Source organism: Lontra canadensis, unplaced genomic scaffold, assembly GCF_010015895.1.
Source record: "Lontra canadensis isolate GAN:19392208 unplaced genomic scaffold, GSC_riverotter_1.0 scaffold5, whole genome shotgun sequence".
NCBI lineage: Eukaryota > Metazoa > Chordata > Mammalia > Carnivora > Mustelidae > Lontra > Lontra canadensis.
This window is the reverse complement of record NW_022630999.1, coordinates 24,369,479-24,387,097: the sequence shown is the minus strand read 5'-3', so window position 1 is coordinate 24,387,097 and position 17,619 is coordinate 24,369,479.

Below are 17,619 nucleotides of genomic sequence, written 5' to 3'. Positions count from 1 at the left end.
GCTTTCTAGTGCCCACCACACTGCAGTGTTTTCATGGGGAAGTCAGGCTCCAGGGAGTGTTTGAGGATGAATAAGTCACCATTATGCGAACTTCTTCTCCACCACTACCTTCTGGCAAACAGAGAGATTCTGTTTTTAAGAGACGCTGCATTGGATATCTCTGTGAAATACAAGTGTGTTGAATTTTTAAAGGATTAAAATTAAGGAATGAACTTTAATGAGTCAGTTAGCAGAGTGGCAGGGATCAGGGAAAGGGACAGTGAGATTTGGATAACAATGTCTCCTCAAGGTGCTAGGAAATACTGAACAGACAAATAAAATGATAAGAGACCCAGGATTTTCTTCAAAAAAGTTCTTGGGGTATGGAGGATGGTGATGGATGAGAGTAGTACTTGAGAGCATAGATAAAATTAGATGAATCAGAGGTTGATTGATCATTGTTGAATTTCTGTGATGAGTATGTTAGGTGTTAATTATATTCTTCTATTTTATATACATTTGAAATTTTCTGTAAAAAAATTTTTAAGGAAATAGCAGCTATGGTCTAGGCTTCAATTCCATAGAAAATTTCATTCCACTTAGATTTTCTGCATAAAGCTGTGGGTATCCCTTACATCCAAACAGTCTCCAAGTCCCACACCTTCAGCCTCCAAATGTTAGCTCAAATCTGTCCATTTATCTCCTTCTCCACTGCCACGACCCTAACCTAGTCACCACCAGTATTGATCTTGTTTAAACATGGCAGCAGCTTCCTAATTTTCCTCCCTAATTCCAGCAGGAATATCCATTTCCAATCTTCTCTTCCTACGGAAGCTGGAATGATCTATTCAAAATGCTAAGCTGACATTCTCACAAGAAAAAAGCAAGATGCAGAACAGTACACAGAATTTTTATACAAGAAAGGGGAAACAACTTACTCACACACACCCACCTATGTATATACCATTTGCTTATATTTGCAAAGAGAAACTCTGGAAAGATAAACCAAAAACCAAATAAAAATAAAAGAGGAGAAAGTACACAATGGAGGACATAGGTTGGCAGCAAAACTTCTCTAAATATGTCTTTTTATAAATCTTGACTTTGGAGTCATGTAAATGTTTACATGTTCAAAAATAACATTAAGTAAAAGTAAAATAAAATAAGAAATTTCCAAAAATTGAAACCAAATTGAAATAAAGAAACAATTGTTTATCAAATTGGTAACATTAACTGCAGCAAGAAAATAATCATTTCAAATAACTTTCATAGAAACTATTTTACAGTCTCATGAAACATATCTTAAAACCCCCCCAAAAAGTTGCAAATAAGTCTTAGACTTTATTCAGTACTCTTAATGTTAGTATTAGTTTGATCTATATGAAATTACCTATATTTGACCATATTTGACCTATTAAAATGACAATTTCTTAGTTGCAAATATAGTAATACTTGTTATCATACAAATATGGTAATACTATATTATATTACAAATATAATATGTTTATATGTAATATAAGCATAATATAAATGTAATATAATTATATATAGTATAAGTCATAGAAATATTGGTATTATTTTGGAAATATTTTGTGTATATTATAGAATAAAACAAATAATTATGTTAATGTTAAGAAAAGGATTTTCAGCAAAACAAAATAATACAACTATTATTTTGGAAGTTAATAAAAACAGATTTTTTTCATTGAAATATAATTAACATATACATTATATAAGTTTGAAGTGTGTGATGTGTTGGCTTGATACATTTTACATTGCAATATGATTGCTACAGTAGTGTTAGCTAACACCTTTATCATGACATAATTATCTTTTTTGTTTTTTTGTATTGACAATTATAAAGATCTGGTCTCTAAACAACTTTGAAGTTTATAATACAGTATTGTTGACTGTAATCACTATGTTGTCCATCAGATGTCCAGAAATTGTTCATCCACTAATTTCAAGTTTGTATCTTTAAACATCGAGACCTAATTCCCCGAGCCCCTGGTTACTCCGTTTTTCCAAGTTCAACTGTTTTAGATTCTACATATTAGTGGAATAAACTAAAGTGGCATGAAGTGTTTGTGGCATATAGGTTTGTCTTTCTCTTTCTCCACAGTATTCTCTTCTTCTTTCTCTTGCTTCATTTAGCATCATGCCCTCAAACTGGATTGCAAATATCAGGATGAACTCATGATTCTTTTCAAAAATCCTCCTTTCCTAACTATCCACTAAAAAGGCCTAGAAGCAATAGCAACCCAGAAACAGAAAAAACCCAGACTGTGGTCTCTATCTTCCCACTAAAATGAAGTGGAAACCCTGGTGGAAATGGAAGAAAATAGAAAGGTTAATTTGGGGGATATGTTATTGTGTAAGGAAGTAAGGAAATGATCAAAGAGTAATGAGGTCTGGTTAAAAAGATGAAGACTTACGTCGTGGGACTTCCCATTGGCTAACGGCAGGACACTTGATACATCAATAGAATGATGAGAAAAACTGATTAAAACACAGCAAATACATAAAAACCACAAATGCATAATGATGCTGAAAAGAAAAAAGATCAGTGCACAAGAGTTCTTTATCCTTCACAGCCTAGCTCAGAGGTGGTTTCTATAAAGAATTTCCTGCTGCCTTCCAAAGTTAATCTCTCCCTGCTCTGTGCCCTTAGCTTCCTTACATGCACATTTGATAATTTCATTTACATCACACCATTTGTCTCCCCAGCCAGACTGTGAGCTTTGCGAAGCTGGGACTGTGCTTTGTTCATCTCTATTATTAAAAAGAAAGACGCAAGGCCCAAGGTGGGGTCCCTTGCCCGCAGAACAGCAAACCAAAAATTAATTGCAGTTTCAACCTCTCCAGGTTTAATGATGTAAGCAAATCATTCTGGAGTTTTCTGGTTAGCACCAGTGAAGTAATCTGTCACAGAGTTCTCTCCACCCTCCAGAGGAAGATGAGGGAATTCACCTAATAATTCCCTTGCCTTTCCCCATAAGGGAAGGTGAACTTGCCCGAGACAAACTTCCCCCTTCTTTTGCAAAAACTTCTTGTTTCACCTTCCTTCCTTTAAAAACCTTTCATTTTGTACAAGTCTTTGGTGCCCCCCACTACTTGCCAGACGGGATATTGTTGATTGGCTAATAGATCACTTAATATAAAGCCAATCAATCAGATCTTCAGATCTACTCAGGTAAATTTTCTGTTAACACTCTCTTACTAACGCTAAGCAACATACTCTGCCCAGAGTAGGGCTCAATACATTTTTGTTCAAATGCAAAAACCATCAAAACTTCCAAATTATCAAAATGCACAATTACCATGACAGTCATAGATTGTCTTTAGCAGATATTACACATAAAAGAATCTATTACATTCTGGGCCTTACAAAAAGATTTCTAATATGACTTTGATGTGACTCAGGAAATGGGACTCCTTATCACCCCTGTTTCAAGTCTCTGGTGCATTTTCTGTTACTCGCCTTTGAGACACGAGCTAGTCATTGTCATTTCGTATTTATATTGCCTCTTCACTGTGAATGTCGCCATATGCCACAGGGCCATTAATTTTTGTTGTTGTTGTTATTTTTCAAAAGACCCCCTGTGTGGGAAGTGTACCTGCCATAACTGGGCAGATAGAATTGAAGAAATAATAAAGTAAATGAATGTGGTGTTGTGGGAAGCTGGGGAGCCTGCATTTCCCTCCATAACGTCAGACCAGCCATTTTCCCTCTTTTGGGCCTCAGGTTCCTGGTCTGTAGAATCAGATCTCGCCAGATGCTCCCAGAAGCTTCTTCTATGATCCAGAGTCTATGATAACTTTACCTTGAAGAACCCAGAAAAGAGGTGCCAATACACCTTCTGCAGCAGGCTGACTGTGTGTGCCCCGGAAGTGTCTGTTTGCTGGAGGGGTCATTCCCTGATAAGAGAAAGAAAAAACCAAACCCATTATCTGTCTGGCCCAGGACTTGATGTTACAACTTTTCTCATCTCAGATAGGATGTGGAATAGCCTCGAGGAAGGATTCACTCCCATAAAAGAGAATGCACAAAGAGAATCAATGGAACATCCAACCCTGCCCCTCCTGTTACTCCCTTGTTGACCCAGAATTCCAGATTGGCATATCTGTAGCAGATGGTCCTCCAACTCCCGACTGTAGTCCACGGCACACATTGCTAACTGATCACCGCCTGATTTCCTTCTAAAGGCAGACTAGGTATCTTTCTTGATATAGTGTGTTCCAAATACCAACAATTGACTAGAGTTGGCATATTAGCTGAAATCTATTTTCCATCCTGGGCTCCTGATTCTAGCAAAGCACTAATAGGTTTGTCATTTAAACAAGTAAGGGACCATGGGCAAGTTTCCTACTTTGGGCACTGATTTGTAAACTGAGAATTTCCTGGACCCCTCCCCTGTGTTTTTTGGATTCTAGAATTCTTATCTCCTTCTGGAAAATAGGGGGAAATCTATGTGACACCGCTGTCCCAAAGCTCTGGCTTCTTCATGACATACTAAGATTTAGGCAACCCAAGTGTATCTGGACACATCTGACGTGATGAGTGCTACGTGTCCACGGAATGACAAGGGCCACAAGTCATCTTTTCTTAACTCTCCCCTACTTCCAGACAAGTTCCCTGGAATCAAAACAATCAGATTAGGCTGAAGTGAAGCTTGGCTGACGGTGTCAAAAGAAAGCCCACAGGCAGGCATCTGTTAAGCAGTCATTGCTAGCACCTTCTTTGGTAAGAAACTACTTTTTCTTGTCTTGTTTAGGCTTAAATTGCTTTTGTGTGTCCTGGAGACTAGATCAATAATCTCAATCTCTCACTCTCTCTCTCTGCCAGTAGACCTGAAATAAATAATCTCACATGGAGGTAGGAAAGTAGGACAAATGGCAGAGCTGTGGAGGGTAGGAAGGGAGGTATGGAGGAATGCCAACAGAAGGAATAATGGAAGGTATTTATTGAGCCCTTTCTGTGTGCCATGCCCGGTGTTACCATATTTACTCTCAACAACCTATGGGTTATGCACTATTATCAACCTCCATTTTACACATGAGAAAATTGACTTTCCAGGTGTTAATTTTTTTAGGATTCCTCAGTGAGTTGGTTGGAGAGGAAAACCTGAGTCACGTCTGTCTGGCTTCTTCCACCACACCGCACTGCCTCTCCTAGTCTGATGCGTAGGATTTCATTAGACCTCCTCCGCTGCATTAGTCAAATGTCTTGCAGTATGAAGAACAGAATACCCATATATAGGGAACCATCCCTCTCCATTTGTTGACTTTGCTTTTGCTCTATTCTTAAGGCAGTCTGCTCCTTCATGGTTGCAAGATGGCTACCATCAGCATAAGACTTTGACCTAGACCCTCAGCGACACCAGCAGGAGAAATAATTCTTTTTCCTTAGAGTTCTGGTTAAAAATCTGGGAAAATGTCTTTTTGGTCTGGCTTGCACCCAGTGGCCAACTTTGAGCCATCGCTATGTACAACTGAGAAGAAATTAAAATTCACTTTCCAGACCTTGGGTCAGCAACTGCCCATCCCCAGAGGAAGTGGGAAGAAAAACCCTTCCAAATTATAGGGGCTGACAATCAGGAAGGGACACTCCCCTCAGTCAAATTCAGGTATAGTGTCATGAAAAAGCAGTGGATGGGTTTCACCTGTCAGAACAACAGACGTTCACAAGCTAAACTTTCATCTATGCAACAACACAATATTCCCAAAGAACCAGTCTTGTGGTCATGCTTTATACAACAATTAGAAACTTTGTCTTAGTCAAATCCCAGAAGCTGAGAACTTTTCCAGATACTGGAGCCTGGGCCCAGGTCTAGTGTATTAATATGGTCAGGGTGGGCAGCCTCTCCATTTTCCCTCCTTTGCCCCTCTAGCCAGTGCTTCACAAAGGTCCCTCAGCACTCAGAAGCAGAAGCAAGAGTAGGTTCCTCTCCTCATGTGGAAAAAGGCTACATTTGTGCCATAAGAAAGTTCTAAATCCTGCCTTGTCACTGGACTAGGTGGTGGGAGGGACTCCAACCTCCCACTCAGTCACTTGCTTCTCAGATCAATTTCATTGTTCTTCAAACTATTTGTAATTCAAGGCCAGGTTCTCATGCATCTTCTCCATCAGGCTTTTTCTATCTTTTCTAGTATAGCACTTATCCCACATCTCTCATGATGCAGGATTTTCTTTCTTTAAAAAGATTTTTTTAAAAAATTTCAAAATGTTTGATGCATGTAAAACAGTAATTGTAATATCTGTGTAACTTGTAAAGCGTAATTATAAAACAAGTTGGCCATGAACCTACCACCCAATGTGAGAACTGTCCCTGTGTGTTTTGGCTGGTGTTTAGGAATGAGGTTGACTATTATATTTTAATTTTATGTCCAGCTACTTTCTTAATCACTTGCTGATTCATTCTAATATTCTTCCTATAGATTAATTTAAGCTTTTGAGGTAATCATTTCATCTGTGACTCATGGCAATTTTTCTTTGCAATCCTTTTAACTTTTGGTTGGGGGGAGAATCTTACTCTATTGATTGGACTTCCAAACAATATTAAATAGAAATTGTGTTAACGGACTTTGTGGGGAATGCTGTCATGTACTACCCAGATCTGCCTTTCAGAATCAGACTCATTCTCCCAACTGCGGGGTTGCTGCTGAAGATGGTCCTCAGTTGTACATCCTTTCTGTGAATCACCTTGATTGAAGAAAGCTGTCTCACCTGGGGTACACTTCCTCTCAGGACCCATCCTCATCCAGCAACTGACACCAGGGTACAAAGCCCTAGTCCTTTGTCCTAATTGATATAGTTCTAAAGGGCTACCCTGCTTCTGGAACTCACTGTGAGTTTGGCTGAGGTCTTCACTGGCACTGAGGGCAAAATAAAAAATATTTTCAGGTAAACTGAGGGAGTTTATCTACAGCAGATCTTTGTGAAAGAACTGTTGCCTTTCAGGGGGAGAAAACTGACCCGGTTCATAATAAAGAACTTTCAGCATGGGGGAGATAAAAGGAATTTCTTTAACCAAATAAAGGCTATCTACCAAAACCCTACTGCAACCTATTCTTAGTGGTGATAGAGTAACAATTTTCTCTTGAAAATGAGACCCAGATAAGGAAGCTGTCCCAGGCTGTGTTCCCCAAGAAGCAGACCTGAGACCAAGGTCAGCATACAAAATGCGGACTGGGAGTGCTCCCAGGACCAACATGTGGGGAAGGAGAGGGGGATGCTGGCTTGGCCATCGGAGCGGGATGCTGGCTTGGCCATAGGCCATGTGGGGAAGGAGAGGGGGATGCTGGCTTGAGCTGGGAAACAGTGCCAGTAGAAGTTCAGGCTGGACTGTTGGAGAGGTGACATGGTGAGAAGAATTTTCAGACCCAACAGAACTTCCACCTAAATGGGGCGGCGTGAGTTCCCACAGATGATACCATGTGCAGCGGGACTGCCTGGCCAGGCTCAGCCGACCCTTAGGACCATGACAAATAATAAATTGCTGCTGTTGAAGCTGCTAGATCTTGGGACTGGTATGTTATAAGGCAACTGAATACTGAGACAGGGGTCCTTCTGAGTACATTGGCCAACATATTGCTGGAAGCAAAAGTCCCATTTGTACTTTCTGCCCTGATTTATGTTTTCATTCCTTTCATCTGTCCTCTAGGGCAGAACTACATAGTACTAAAGAGCATGGACAGGCTTCCTGGCTTGGATTGACACTACCCAGTTGTGTGATCTAAATTATATTATTTAGCCTTTCTGGACTTCAACATTTTCACTTATAAAATAAGGACGTTAGTAGTACCTACATTATAGTGTTGTTAGGTAGGTTATATAACAATATAGTTAAAGTAATTATCCAGAGCCCAGCCCATAGTTATAATGCTATGATCTAATGCTAGTGTCCCCTTCAAAGTTTGTATATGGAAGCCCGCATCCCCAATGGGGTGATATTTGGAGATGGGGTCTTTAGAAAGCAATTCGGTTTAGAGGAAGTCATGAAGGTGGAGCCCCATGATGGGATTAATAAATAGAGGAAGAGCCATGAGATCTCTCATAGAAGAGGAGGAAGAGACATGCACCAAAGAAAGACCATGTGAGGACATAACCAGGAAGAGAGACCTCGCCAAGAACATCGCCATAATCTGGAAGCTTCCGGCTTCCAGAACTGTGAGAAACAAATGTTGGGTAGTTATAGCATCTCATTACAGCCTCCCACACTGACTAAGACATACATGATCAAAAAATGTTCTCTGTTGTTTTTATCCATCTTGGTATTTGAAGCAAAGCCAAAACTACCAGGTGCTAAATAAGCATTTTTCAAAATCAACGGACCGATGGATCAATGAAAGACTTTGTAGACGAAGTCTCTCGGCCGCCTCCTTCCTGGTTTGCCTGCTACTGCTTCAGCAATGATTTATTGTCACTTCTTTCTACTCTGGGTCCGGCCCCTTCCCAGTTAAGAAGCTCCAGCATTCGGAATCAGGCCATCCTTTTTTCCTTTCCACTGATCTCTACTCATTTCAGAGCTGACCATATTTTAATCAGGGATCAGATCAGCTCCTTGCAAAGAGGAATTTCTATCATCTTCTTTCAAATGTACATCCAAGGGCAGAGTTCACATAAAGATCCAGGGGGGGACCCCCAAAATCAAATAGCAACAACAACAAAAAACCTTCCTCTGGCTTCTTCCCAAGTCAGGAAGCTCATTCTGGGAAGACTTTCATGTAAATCTGAAATCTGATGCTACTTGTCAAAAAATGTCCTTTGAATCCAATGCTGCTTTAGCATGAGGTCTGTGGCCTTGCTGATTTCATTGGCTGTCTGAACACGAGTTTTCACAGCTCCATAATGGAAGCCTAAGAAAAATAACTCAGCAGAGGAAGAAAAGAACAAGTAAGAAACAGTGCCCTCAGAGACAGAGTTAGGGGAGCTCAGCTGTTTTGAGGGTGTCCAGCAACTACTGCTGGGGTGCTCCTGTAGCTCTGAACAGTGTGTTCCAGCACTGCCTCAAAAGAAAGAAGCCAGAGCCCACGGCCGCATTGCTGTCCCATGGGCCAATGGCAAACTGCTTCACTGTGGCAGCTACCAAACACATGCTTTCTCAGGAAAGCTGGCAGAGGCGGACAGGTTAATGACACTTTGTTCTTATCCTATGAACCCCAACCGTGATATTTGCTTGGGGCCCACAGATAGATCCCTCCTCATCCTCAGCACAGCTCCGTACAGAACCCTAACTGCACTAAGTAGTCAGAACCTGTTCCTCTCCTTCTTCATTCTCCTGCCCGGCCAGCACTTTGTAGGATTCTGCTAAGATCTCTGGTGTTTTCTCTGGAGCCAAAGAGTTCGTTGGCTTAAAATGGTTGGCTCTGATCATTTCCTGCATCCCAGGTGTGGAGAGAAGAGAGGGACTTAGATGCCACCTGAGCATGGAATCCCATCACCTGGGAGAGATCAGAGGCTAAAGGAAGAAGAGAGCAAAGGCAGGGGGAAAAAAGTACAATAAAAGGTCCAAGGCCATGTAGGCTGGGAAAGAGCATCCACAGGGAGCAGTGGTTAAGGTGAACAAGACTGAATTCCAGTCCCACTGTTGCTACTTACTGCCTTTGGGATTTGGAGCAGTTGCTTAACCTCTCTGATCTTCATTTTCCTCTTCTAGGAAAGGATATATTACCCACCTTGAATTCAGTTGTAAGAAGAGTACAGTGCATAACCCATGGTGATTTCTCGGTAAATGATTATGTGTTACTGCTCTGAGTAGCCCTGGAAGTAGTAGACTGGATTTTTCTGTTAGTCTAAGATTGTGTGCTGTCTACACATGGTAGAGATCAGTATTGTTATAGGTAAATGAGTATAATTTGAGGAACCAGAAAGACCACCGTCCCCTCCAAGTATCAGTATTGGCCAGCATGGTGAATGGGGCCCGAAAATCCCATCTTTGGAGTCCATCCGGGAGGCAGGAACCTCCCACCTCCAATACCCGTCCTTCATTTACAACACATATTGTATCCAAGTGTATGTAACATACCAAGGCCAAGAGTCCTAAAGCAGTGCATTACACAGCCCTGATTTGTTTGACTTTTCTCTTTCTTTGACAGAGGGAGGAGAACTTTTCCAGTTGCTCTGAGATAATACCGAGAGCCCCCATCACTTTCACTCTTGAAGCACAGTTTCCCTTGGTCTTGACCGGGTCAAAAGATAAGGCTCCCGCCTTCACTTCTGTTTGTCACCCACCCTCAGCCAGGAATGGGTATGGGAAGGGGACCAGCAGCTCTCTTTTCCAACCGCCAACTGTCCACCTGTTTCTTCTCACGTGTGGCCATGTTTTGTCCACATGGGTACCCTGGCTCTGGAAGTTCTGGAAGTTCCAGAATCTCAGCACAGCTATCTCTCATCAGCCTGCCTGTGTGTGTCAAGCCCCTTGGCTTCCTTTATAGGTCCTGCCACCAGGTCAGAGGGAAGTGGCTGGAAGAGGCAGGTGAGGCTCACCCCACAGCTCTCTCCAAAGCCACACTAGCCACAGACCCTCTCTTGCAACCCTTTGATACCGTCACTGTGGGTAAATGGTTGAAGCGTCCCCCAACTGATTCTCTGAGGAAATGTTGCAGCCTGCTGTGCCACAGCCGACCCTGGTGTTTGAGATCTGCTGTGTCTTGGGGCTTCAGTTACAACTTCAAGTTTAACACGTTGCTACGTAAACCTGTTTCCAAGGGACCGTGGTGAACGCGATACATCTTCTTGGAGCACAAACTTTGGTCACAAATTTGCGGTGGGAAGGGCGTGGATTAGAGGTGGGTGTGTGCTGCAGTGGGGGTGGGGGGAGTGTTGAACATATGACTTGGCAAGCAATGCAAATTCAAAGTTAAAACAGATCATATATACACACACTTCATAATTATGTGTGATGGCTTTTTCAAGCGAAGGCTCTAGCTCACCCCCAGTCTCCACAACAGCCAGGAGTAAATGTTTGTACTTCTCCCCCATTAGGAGAGGGCTTGGGGTGGGTAGAGGAGGCATTTCTTGAAGCTCTGCGTGAAGACGTTATGAGCTATTTCCTAATTGCAGTGGAGATCATAATCAAGTCACCGCGGAACTGCGCCGACCTCCTGACATTCGTTATCACATCTTTTGCAGACTGCTATGTTAAATCAACAGGGATAAGTAAACAGAAAAACAGCGCATTGCTCTGTGAGTTTTTGGCAGAATGTGGGGAATGGGAGTGGATTAGAAAGAACCTCTCAGAGCTGCACCGCCCAGAACAGTGCTTGTGTCTGTCAGTACACACGTGCGGCTCCTGAGCCCCTTGAAATGTGGTACGTCCGACCAAGATGTGCTGATGTGTAAAATACAGCCGGGTATAAAAAAGGAGGGCACTTCATCTCATGGGTAAATTCCCGTATTGATTATATATTGAAATGATAGCGTTTTGGATATAAGGAGTTAAATAAAATACACTACTAAAATTAATTTTATCATTTTTCAAAAGAACTTTCAAAAACGTGGTTCTCAGAAAATTTAAAACCGTTGCTACATGACTCACATTTGTGACTTATGTTTTGTTTCTCTTTCATGGCTCGGCTCCCCCCGCCCCCCCGCACCCCGTCATCCAATCTGGTAGGCAGCAAGCTATGGCCCGTGGGCTAAATCCAGCTGACTGGTTTGATAAATACATTTGCATTGGCCCACAGCTACACACATTTCTTTGCCGATTGTCTATGAGTATTTTCACTTTGTAGTGCTAGATTTGAATTGTTGCAAACTCAAATGTGTGGGCTGCAAAGCCTGATATATTTATTATCCCAACCTTTGTAGAAAATGTGTGTCAACTTCTGGTATTACAACTCTCTATACCTTGCAAGTGGGAAAGTGAAGCCCGGAGAGAGAAAATGACTTACACAAGGGCACGTGACCATGGGAGTTGGAGGCAGGTTGGAACCCATTCCCGTTCTTTGTGCTGCACTGCGTCTTGGCTTATTTGTTGGGGTTGAAATGGAGGATGGTGTTCCACGTGTGAGGGCAGACTCAAGACTCCAGCTGACAGTAAGACATGCAGCCCCATCCTAGGGCACAGCAGGGCCCTGAATAAAGGTCAAGGCACCAGGAAAAGGCTCACAGAGAAGGCTGGAGCCCATCCAGGAGTCGGGGGTGGGACTGAGAGTTCCTATGGCCACCCTCCTCCTGTACCACTTTGTTCCACATTATTCCAGAAATATCTTCACTGGGCCACAAGTTAATGCTATTTCCTCTGCATCTAAGAGAACTGATACAAAAACGTCATTTAAGAAATATTGCTGAATCATTTGCAGAGTACTTTTCAAAAATATTGGTCGTTATATTACTCCGTGGTCTGCAAAGAGGATAAGCCACATGATAACATTTCTCCTAGGACTCAGTGACAGGAAAAATGTTGTTCCTCCAGATGGACTCGTATAGGTTTTTAAATTATAAGCATGAGAACTGTATAACCAAACATGTTGCTCATTTTGTGTTGGCTGCCAGGATGATTAGAGCTAAAATCTGTGCTTAATTTCAGTTACCAGCTCATCCAAGGGGGCCTTGTGATGGTTAATTTTATGTATCAAATTGACTGAATCACAGAGTGTCTAGATATTTGGCTAAACATTATTTCTGGGTGTGTCTGTGACAGGGTTTCCAGATGAAATTAGCATTTAAATCAGTGGACGCAGTAAGGCAGAGTGCCCTCCTGACATGAGTGGGCATCGACCAATCCCTCTATTCCGTCGAGGGCCTAAATAGAACAAAGGGTGGAAGAAAGGAGAATTCATTCCTCTTCTGCCTGACTGCTAAGCCGAGACATCGTCTTTTCCTGCCATTGCACTGAGACTTACACCATCAACTCCCCTGGTTCTCAGGCCTCTGGGCTTGGACCAAATTCCCCCATGGGTTTTCTTGGGTCTCCAGCCTACAGAGAGCAGACCCTGGGACTTCTCAGCCCCCATAGTTGCATGAGCCAACTCCTTATAATAAATAAGTAAGTAAGTAAATAAATAAATAATCAAATAGGTAGGTAGATGATAGATCGCTAGATAGATAGACAGATAGGGAAATAGATCAGTCCTGTTGATTGTGTTTCCTTGGAGACCCCTGATACAGGTCAGGTATATTGTACCATTGCTTCAGCCTCACTCAGCTTTAAACTTTTACTTTGTATCTCATTTCTTTCCACACTTGGTATATTACCTCCTTTGTGCTTTTTCAACAAGTATTTATTTAGGGCCCACTCAGAGCCCACCCTTGAAATACAAAAAGAAATACTTTCTATTCTCAAGGGCTATATAGAATAATGTTGAAGTAAGGAAAAACATTCACTGGAAATATCAAGAGTGGCAGCCAACCTTTTGAGCAGAACATGTGATACTTTGAATAGTGTGATTTCATGAACGCTGAAAAGCTCTCCCTACTATCCCAGCTACAATCAGGATGGTAGATTCATGATTTATATATAGCAGCTCCCAATTTCTATGCCCGTGGCAGACATCACAATGAGTAAGGGACAGGCGACGCTAGGTAGGGAGAGACGGGTAGGAGGCTACATAACCAAATTCACAGAAATCCCAGATGTGGAGAAATGGTATAGACAATAGGTATTAAACAGAGAGAAGGGAACACAACAAATCTACCTTGTTCATTCTAAACATAGAAGAGATATTTTCATAATGTTAACCAATCCACCTTGTTTGTCTTGAATGTAACAGATGAGATACTTGTCAAGTTCCCTGGTCAGTTTCTTATAAAAGACCAACCATTAAAGCCTTCAGTGGCAACCCATTCAGGACCCCCCTCTCACTCTAGAGAGCTTCTTCTCTTTCCTTTCTGTTCTCACCTTGTCTCAAAAAACTTTCAGTTCACTTTACCCTTTTGTCCCCCAGATTTGGACTCAGTTCTTCGAATCCCCCAACACTGCAACAATGTATCACAGCGTTATTTTTCACAAATCCATGTACATAGGCTGTGGTGTGAATGAGAGCCACCGCCACTTAATTAGAAAGGGATATATATGCCATCTTCTACAATCCACGAATAGAGGCTCACTCATTTGGCTTCTTATTAAAGAGTAAATAATTATGGGAGGAGTAAAGCTTGGTAGAAAATGGTATCAGTTATGAACAATTTAGTATAAATCAGGGGCGCCTGGGTGACTCAGTGGGTTAAGCGTCTGCCTTCGGCTCAGGTCATGATGCCAGGGTGCTGGACTCCCTGCTCAGTGGCAAGTCTGCTTCTCCCCCAGCCCCTCCCCCCAACTTGTGCACTTTCAGTCTTTCTTATATAAATAAAACCTTTTTAAAAAGCAATTTAATATAAAATAACTCTCTCTCATTCTCCCTCCCTCTCTCTCTCTCCGACAGCACATTCACATATAGTCTGATTGATCTTGAAGATACTGGCCACCAAAGGCTAGTAAAGAAGAAAAAATTAGAAACTTGAGGATGGTTCAAAACAAACTTTGTACACTCCACCATTTTGCAAATTAATGGTATTTTACCTGGATAATAACGGATCCCCAAACTTTCTCCCTTTTCCTCAAGGGCAAGATTTTTGCCTCAAATTGCTACCTTGTTCCTTTTCCCTTTGCTTTCTGTTGTCTTTCTCATTATACATTCTTCCTAACTGTAAAACTCCTGAACACATGTGTATTTAAAGGAGATTAATCATTCAAATACCATAATTAGTTCAAGAATTGTGTCTTTTTGAGATGGAATGAACTAATTAATTTTTTTTCTCCCAGGGAACCTGCTCTCAGATGTGAGCTCATTAGTGAGCTGCACATCAAAAGAAGTGAAGTGTATCTTGTAAATAGGATTTCATTTAAAACAGATCAAAGGACTATTTGCCCAAATCACTCCCCTATCCTCTAATTTCTGCAAGCATCAGGCAGATGGCCAATAGAACAAGTCACCAGCATGATAGAGGAAACTCCAAGGGGATAACTGTGGTGCCCAAGTTGAATATTAATGAAGACGGAGAACCGAGTATATCCAGAGGTGGGATTTCACTTCTCAGAACTTTCATAGTTAGGTTTCTGATGTAGACCAGCAGGGCAATGATCCATGTTTGTAATCCAGCCTGCAACAAAAGCTAGAGGATTCGAATTATGGTCTCTAGACTTGGTTCTCTCTCACTGGAAAGCTGTGTGACCTTGGGCAAGTTGCTTAACCTCTCCTGGACTCACTTTCTTCATCTGTAATGTATGATCTCTGTCCCTTCTCTACATACCTCTCTAGAGATTTGTAAAGATCAAGTGAGATGATTAAGGGGACAAGGGTTTGGAGAAAAATCTGAAATGGCTATATAAATGTGAAACATTTTTGGCATGATTAACAAGGTCTCCATAGGCAGAATAAATTAGAAGAAGGGAAAGTTTCCCAGATGATTTTGGCCAAAATTATAGATCCTGAGGAAAAAAGCATCCCTGTGGGCTGCCTTTGCAGATCAGACTCTCAGCGTAATTGCTCAAATCTCGTTATTCTTGTGATTACAGCTAGAAATTAGCTTCCAAAGAAGAAACAACTCAAACTAAGAAAGGGAATGCAAAGGTCTTTTTGTTTTCCTTTGGAGTTCCAGATTTCTGAACATGACAGATTTCATAAGAACAAGCTTACTTGTCCTTCTAAATATTCAGTCATGCATCTAGTGGCCTAGAAGGACAAATGGGGCCAAAGCAGATGGTGACTGATGGTGAGAAGGGCCCTTTGCCTGGATTTTAAAATGCAAACCGTTGTAAAGGAAATCAATAAATATAGTTTTGGGGTTTTGTTTGTTTGTTTGTTACAAAAATAGCTTCATGTCATTTCTTGGTGGTTGTTGCTGAACACTAAGAATTTTAAGATGGACCAGGAAGTGGGTAGGATGTTCCCTAAAGAAAAGCCCTCCCTCGAGAAACCGGTGCACATAACCCTGCACATAACCCTGGAGACAGGCAGTGGCTCAGGGAGCAGCTGGGGAGGAAGCCATGGTTCTGGATCCTTTGTGTATGATAACTGGTAACAGTAGAAACCCAGAGCTGCTCACTGCGTCCATGCATGTCCTTAAGACAAAGACATGAGAGGGTCTGCTCCTTTTCCCAAACTGGGAAGGCACACTTCTTCCTACATGGAAGAGAACATGGGAGAGAAAAGGAGGCCTGGAAGCTACTTTCTCACTGCTCAGGACAAGGCAGAGGTCCTGGTCAGAGGGTCCTGGTGGACACTGGGCTGCAGGGAGGTAAGGGGAGAATGGTTTGTCCACTCTGAACAACAGCATTGCAAGCACTATGACAGGGACGGCCTATTTATTTTTTAACTTTATTTTTTTATCAAGGTGAAATGCAATAACAAAACATAATATAAACCATAATATGACATATGTACATGGTAGAGTGAACATCGTACCAGCCTTTGGTGTACCCACCTTATGGTGCAGCCATAAGTTCTGCCTAGTTCCAAACATTACCATGCTACAAGGCTTGTCCCCATGAAGCCGACACCTGCCATTCCGCCCTCGAGGCGATCCTTTCAGAGGGGGCCTTCTGTTGCCACCCACCCTCCCAAATCGCACGCGGGGCACTAGTGCCTTTCCCAAGCCTGGCTGCAAACGCTCCTTTCTGTGTCTGTGTAGACACAATCTCTGCATCTCCAGACACCAGAGGGAGGTTGGGTCGGGCAGTCTGAGACCCCAAGACCCCGCGCCCCGTGCTGTCACTGGCACCTCTGCCCAACGATGACATCTTTAAGAGGGGTACCTCAGGCCTGTGGAGAGGAACCTGTAGGTGCTTAGTGTGCTGCATTAACTGACTGTCTAAGGATGGCTCTGGACCAACTCAGGGCTGGGAGCGTCTCTTTTGACCACAAACACATTTCCAGCCATCTATAAGCCTCTTGCCCCAAATCGATGCTTGAAGGGGTCACTGGCAGCTTCTTGAAGGGTGGGACATGTCACATCTCTCCTGATGCCCCTACAAGGCCAGCACAAGCTAGCAGGAGCTCAGTCAGCATTGGTGAAATAACCTACCAGGAGGGAAGGGGGTTGGGTGTTTATATGCCCGTTAGCAGAGTGTCAAGTGTCTACACCAGGAGTCGCCAGGCCTGGCCTGAATTCTCATCTCTGCCCCCCACACACTGGTGTTTGGATATTTATGAGCCTCAGTGTCCCCATTTGCAAAAGAAGTTGAAAATGATACCGCAGTCCTAGGCCAGAGCAGGTGTTAGGGAAGCTGTCATCAATGTAGAGTGCTTAACACAGTTTCTCCGATGTTGGAGGTCTCTGCACATTGTGGGACTTCAGTGGTAAGACCAAAAAAGAGGGTTAGAAGATGCATGAATTGCTGGAAAAGTAAGGAAGGGTCTCACCAGGAGAAGCAAAACTGCAGGATGGCTGGAAGATGCAGGGATGGTTGCAGGCCAGCTCACAGGAAGTGACTTCACTTCTGCTTCCCACTTCCCGAGGGCCCACGACGAGAATCTGAAGGACCTCATCAGACAGCTGTGGGCCAAAGGACAGGAATGACGGGATCTGTTCAAACAGCCAGCCGCCCTTGCTCCCATGTGCTCTTGCATAAGAGAAAGAAAGAGAGAAAGAGAGAAAGAGAGAAAGAAAAAGAAAGAAAGAAAGAAAGAAAGAAAGAAAGAAAGAAAGAAAGAAAG